This window comes from Gossypium hirsutum, chromosome A01 (genome assembly GCF_007990345.1).
Source record: "Gossypium hirsutum isolate 1008001.06 chromosome A01, Gossypium_hirsutum_v2.1, whole genome shotgun sequence".
NCBI classification, from domain to species: domain Eukaryota; kingdom Viridiplantae; phylum Streptophyta; class Magnoliopsida; order Malvales; family Malvaceae; genus Gossypium; species Gossypium hirsutum.
The window spans coordinates 28109273-28115928 of NC_053424.1; positions in this window are offsets into that span (position 1 = coordinate 28109273).

A 6656-nucleotide genomic window follows, 5' to 3' on the forward strand; every position below is an offset into this window, starting at 1 on the left:
TTCGTAATTCGGGTGTCAAATCCCTTGGGTCATTACGTGCTTGTCGACAAAGTGTGTAAGAAATGTCCCCTGGAAATTCGAGGTTCCTGTTTTCCGGCGGACTTGATGCTTTTGCCGTTTGATGAATTTGATGTTATCCTTGGTTTGGATTGGTTGACCGCGCATGATGCGATTGTGAATTGCAAGAGCAAGACTATTGATTTGAGGTGCGCAAATAACGAAGTAGTCCGAATTGAGTCTGCGGACTTGGAGGGGATGCCAGCTGTAATATCAGCAATGTTGGCACAGAAATATGTAAGAAAAGGGTGCGAAGCATACCTTGCGTATGTACTTGATGACAAAGAATTAGAAAAGAAACCCGAATCTGTGCCGGTGGTTTGTGAATACCCGGATGTTTTTCCGGAAGAATTACCGGGTTTACCACCTGTTCGGGAGGTAGAGTTTGGTATTGAGCTTGTACCTGGGACTACGCCGATTTCGATAGCTCCGTATCGTATGGCACCAACCGAGTTAAAGGAGTTGAAAGCTTAGTTGCAAGAACTGACGGATAGAGGTTTCGCTCGACCAAGTTTCTCACCTTGGGGTGCACCAGTATTGTTCGTGAAAAAGAAGGACGGAACCATGAGGTTGTGCATTGACTATCGTCAGCTGAATAAAGTGACGATAAAGAACAAATATCCGTTGCCGCACATCGATGATTTGTTCGACCAACTGAAGGGAGCCTCAGTGTTCTCAAAAATAGATTTGAGATCGGGCTATTATCAGTTGCGAATTCGAGATTCAGATATTCCTAAAACTGCCTTCAGAACGAGATATGGTCACTACGAATTCTTAGTGATGCCGTTTGGGCTCACTAATGCCCCTGCAATATTTATGGATTTGATGAATCGGATCTTCAGACCGTATTTGGATCGGTTCGTAGTTGTGTTCATTGATGACATTTTGGTCTATTCAAGAGATGAGACCGAACATGCTGAGCATCTGAGGCTAGTGCTGCAAATTTTGCGGGATAAGCAGTTATATGCTAAGTTCAGTAAGTGTGAGTTCTGGTTAAGAGAGGTTAGCTTCTTGGGTCATGTGGTATCCGAGTCGGGTATTCGAGTTGACCCGAACAAAATTTCAGCCATACTTGACTGGAAACCTTCGAGAAATATTACTGAAGTTCGGAGCTTTTTGGGGCTCGCCGGTTATTACCGACGATTTGTGAAAGGTTTCTCGATGATAGCCACACCAATGACGAAGCTACTTCAAAAGGATGTTAAGTTCGAGTGGACGGAGAAATGTCAGAAAAGTTTCGACCAACTGAAAACTCATTTGACTGAAGCTCCAATTTTGGTGCAACCCGAATCAGGTAAAGAGTTTGTCATTTATAGTGACGCATCCCTACTTGGGTTGGGTTGCGTATTGATGCAAGAAGGTCGAGTCGTGGCCTATGCGTCGAGACAATTGAAGCCACACGAGAGGAATTATCCGACCCATGATCTCGAACTAGCTGCCATCGTGTTTGCTTTAAAAATATGGCGACATTATCTGTTTGGTGAGAAGTGTCATGTATTTTCGGATCACAAAAGTCTCAAATATTTGATGACTCAACGAGACTTGAATCTGCGACAAAGACGTTGGCTTGAGTTGTTGAAAGATTACGAGCTTGTCATTGATTACCACCCGGGAAAGGCTAACGTGGTTGCGGACGCCTTAAGCCGGAAGTCATTGTTTGCTTTACGAGCGATGAACGTGCATTTGTCTGTTCTACCAGACAATGTGTTAGTAGCTGAATTAAAAGCTAAACCATTATTGACTCACCAAATTCGTGAAGCTCAGAAAGTCGATGATGAATTGGTTGCAAAACGGGCTAAGTGTTTTCCGAACGAGGAATCGGAGTTTCAAATTGATGATGATGATTGTGTGAGGTTCAGAAATCGTTTGTGTGTTCTAAGGAATTCGGAACTCATTTCGATGATTCTGAACGAAGCCCATTGTAGCCGAATGTCAATTCACCCGGGGAGTACGAAAATGTACAACGATTTGAAACGTCAATTTTGGTGGCATGGTATGAAACGGGACATCTCCGACTTTGTTTCGAGATGTTTAATATGTCAACAAGTGAAAGCGGAACATCAAGTGCCTTCAGGATTACTCCAGCCGATCATGATACCCGAGTGGAAATGGGATCGAGTCACAATGGACTTTGTGTCCGGACTGCCCTTGTCAGCAAGTAAGAAGGATGCTATATGGGTTGTTGTTGATAGACTGACTAAGTCGGCTCATTTCATCCCCGTACGTACGGATTTTTCATTGGATAAACTAGCTGAATTGTACGTTTATCAAATTGTGAGATTACACGGGGTACCTGTTTCTATCGTGTCGGATAGAGATCCGAGATTCACCTCACGATTTTGGAAGAAATTGCAAGAAGCTCTGGGTACCAAGCTGCATTTTAGCACTGCTTTTCACCCCCAAACCGATGGTCAATCCGAGCGGATAATTCAGATACTTGAGGATATGTTGAGATGTTGCATCCTCGATTTCAGTAGTTCATGGGAACGGTATTTACCTTTGATTGAATTCGCTTACAACAATAGTTTTCAATCAAGTATTAAGATGGCACCTTACGAGGCTTTGTACGGTCGTAAATGCCGTACACCATTGTTTTGGACCGAGCTCGGTGAAAGTAAAATTTTCAGAGTTGATTTGATTAAAGATGCTGAACAGAAAGTAAAGGTAATCCGTGAAAGTCTGAAGGTAGCCACGGATCGTCAGAAGTCGTACGCAGATTTGAAACGAAAAGACATCGAGTATCAGGTGGGAGACAAAGTGTTCCTTAAGGTTTCACCTTGGAAAAAGATACTCAGGTTCGGCCGTAAGGGCAAGTTGAGCCCAAGATTCATTGGGCCGTACGAAATCTCCGAACGAGTTGGTCCGGTTGCGTATAGATTGATTTTGCCCCCGGAGCTTGAAAAGATTCATGACGTCTTTCATGTTTCGATGCTTCGACGCTATCGATCTGATCCATCGCATATAATTAGCCCATCAGAGGTTGAAATTCAAGTCGACATGAGCTATGAAGAAGAACCGATGCGTATCCTAGCTCGTGAAGTGAAGGAGTTGCGAAACAAAAGAGTTCCGCTAGTAAAGGTGTTATGGCTCAAACACGGGATCGAGGAAGCTACTTGGGAGACTGAGAGCTCGATGAAAGAACGATACCCAAACCTATTTACCGGTAAGATTTTCGGGGACGAAAATTTCTTAAGTGGGGGAGAGTTGTGACAACCCAAAGTTGACCCTAGTCGGGAAGTGGTTTCGGGACCGCTAAACCGAGTCACTGAAATGTTTGAATGTGATACTTATTGTCTAGAATATGTAATTATGAATGTGTGAAAATTTCAAGCTTCAATTTGGTTGATTTCATGTGAATTTAGTCAATAGGACTTATGTGAGAAAATTCTAAAATGTGATAGGTCAATGTGTGAGGACCTATTAGTGCATGTGGACAAAGGGGGGACTTGCATGTCAAATTCCCCCCTACTAGTAGTGGCCGGCCATGACAAGCATGGTAGACCAAGTTTGATGGCCAAGACATGTCATAGACATGTTTTGTTGGTGCATCATGGGTGGAAAAAAATAAAATAATAGGCATGGAAATTAAATAATGAAAAGGAGTATGATGAATACACAAAAAAAAAGTGTGTAGTTGATTCTTTCCCCCCCCCATTGCCGTGAGCTAAAGAAAAGAGAGGAGAAGATCTTTGTTCATCCTTTTCTCACCTTCATTTAGCCTAAATTAGAAAGAAAAACAAAGAAAAAAATTTCTCATCCTTTGGTTCATCCTTGGCCAAAAATTTTAAGGAGGAAAGAAGAAGAAAGGTGAAGAGATTCGGCCATGCATGTAGCTAGGCTAAGGTATGTTTGATGATGTTCCATGAGATGCATGCATGTTTTAGTTGTTAGCTTGAGTTCTACCTAGCCCATGGTCTAAATCTTGCTATGTGATGGAAATGGCACTTGACCATGGATGCATCATTCTTGGTTGGTGTTTGATGTTGTGGTGATGAGGCATGAGGATGAGTTAAGATTCGGCCTAGGTGGAGGTTGTGTTAATGCCATTGCATGCAAAATATGAAGCTTGTTAATGATGCATGTGATGATGGCTTGATGATTCTTGAACCTCCTTTTTAGCATTTTTGTGTGAGCACATATGTGCATTGGTTGCTAAATGGAGAAGAATCGGCTAGCAAGATGTGTGCTAAGGCCGAATGTAACTTTGCATGTTAATGAGCCATGCATGTGTTAAATTGATGAAAAGGGGGAGGATGCTTTACTAGTGTGTATATGTGTGTATTAAGTGTTGAAATCGACCCCAAAAATAGACATGCATATTCGGCCAAGGGGAAAGAAATTAGCTAATATGTTGTGTTGATGCATGATTTTTGCATGTATGAGACTTTAATGTCTAATGTATAAATATGGGCTAAGTGCCTTGTGTTCATCTTTTTGATGCCTAAATGATGAAATCAATTTATTTGTTTAATTAAGCTCAAGAGCAAAGGGGAAATAAATCCGATAAAGGGAAGGAAAAAGTGGTTGAATAGCTAGCGGAATCGTTCGACAACACCCGAGGTAAGTTCTTGAGTAAGAGAGCTTAAATTACGATGTGATTAAATCATGCTCTATGTGAGGCTATTGAGCCGAATGTGCAAGGACGATATGTGCCTTGTGTTTGAGTTTCGCAAATGAAAACGAAATATGAATGTGCCATGAATTATTGTTAGATGTGCATGATTAATTGAATGCTGTCCGGGCTAAGTCCCGAAGGCTTTGTGCTAAGTGAATATATCCGGACTAAGATCCGAAGGCATTTGTGCGAGATACAAATTCCGGGTTAAGCCCCGAAGGCCTTTGTGCGAGATACTAAATCCGGGTTAAGTCCCGAAGGCATTCGTGCGAGTTATTAAATCCGGGTTATGTCCCGAAGGCATTGTGTGAGTTACTAAAACCGGGCTATGTCCCGAAGGCATTTGAACGAGGAGCTATATCCGGTTAAATCCCGAAGGTACGTGATTTGGTAATGAATGAGCTTGCTGTAAAATTCCAGCGAATACTCGAAAAACATCCCAATATGGGGATATGTTACGTATGTGTTGAATTTAATCGAGCCCTTACAAATAAATGTTCGCTCAGTTGATAAACGAGCTACCGGCCTTCGGCTAAGTTAGTCTATTGTGTATGTACATAAGGGTTGTTAATGTTGTGAAGCAAGTTTGATATCGGTAAATTGCGTATTGTGAAATATTCCGTTTAGCTAAATGTGTGTTATTCTTTGTTTATGCTGGAATTCCTTGCTCAAAACTTACTAAGCATAAATTGCTTACTCGTTACACTGCTCCTCTGTTTTATAGATTTTTTGGTTCTCCAGCTATCGGACTCGGGATCTTGAAGTCGAAGTCGCCCACACTATCAAAGGCTCTTTTGGGTACTATTTTGGTTGAATTTTGATATGGCATGTATAGGACTACCCATTGTTGTTTTCGAGTACTTTATGAAATGTATAAGTGTACAACCATGCGAAAATGGCTTGTAGAAGTGGAGTATGGCATTAGACCATTCGTGTTTATGAATGTATAGATGGTTTCATGATGTAACTATAGTTGGAATGGAAGTGTTGAGCAAATGATCAGCCATTGGAATGGCTAAGTATGATCATATGTGGGCATATGTATGACAAGGCCCTAGTTGGTCCATGAAACCCCGAAAATAGGTAAGGTTTACTTTGAAAACAGAGGCTGACAGCAGCAGTGGTGTGGATTGGAAAAATCACAAGAATTCGTAGGAGTGGAATTAAATAGTGAATAAATTATGTAATCGAACCTTGATGAATCTACTTTCATATGAAAGTAACGAAACAATCATATGAACAGTACAGTAAGAGATATTCAGGTTCTTGTGGAACAGGGCCAGAACAGTTTCTGGATTCCCTGTTCCGACTTTGGAAATTCACTATAAATTGACCAGAGATAATTAGGGGTCATACCATATATGTATGGATTCCTCTCTGAGTCTAGTTTCCATAGAAACAAACGGCATCAGTATTGAAGCTCTGTGCAGAGAGATATCCAAGTCGTAATGGAAAAAGGTCAGTGTAGTCGACCCCTGTAACATGGGAGACTTTGACTAATAAACTGTACTAATTGGCCCGACCAAAAATTCTAGAAAAAAATACATAGGTGGGGACATGAGTCTAGTTTCAGGGAAAAATCACAAAACTTATTTTCAAGTTGTGAAACTCAAGATATGATTTTTGAAGCGACTAGTACTCAGACTGGGCAGTGTCTGGAAAAATTTTTCAAAGTTTGTTAACATCTCGTGTCCGACTCCGGTGTCGGTCTCGGGTTCGGGGTGTTACACAGATTTACTAGGATCTACAACAAAGTCTACTTCTCAGGTTAAAATATAAACTTAGAGTAGAGTTGTTTCTTCACCACAGTTAGTACCACAATATTCTATTGCCAAAAGTAGACCTAGAAGAGAAATTAAACATCCAAAAAGGTACATTAAGCCTAATCTAGTTGTTTATGCTTTAAATGTAGTTGAAGATATAGATGTAAATCAAGAGCCATCTACTTATTCTAAGGCAGTTAGCTGTGAAGATTCAAGAAAGT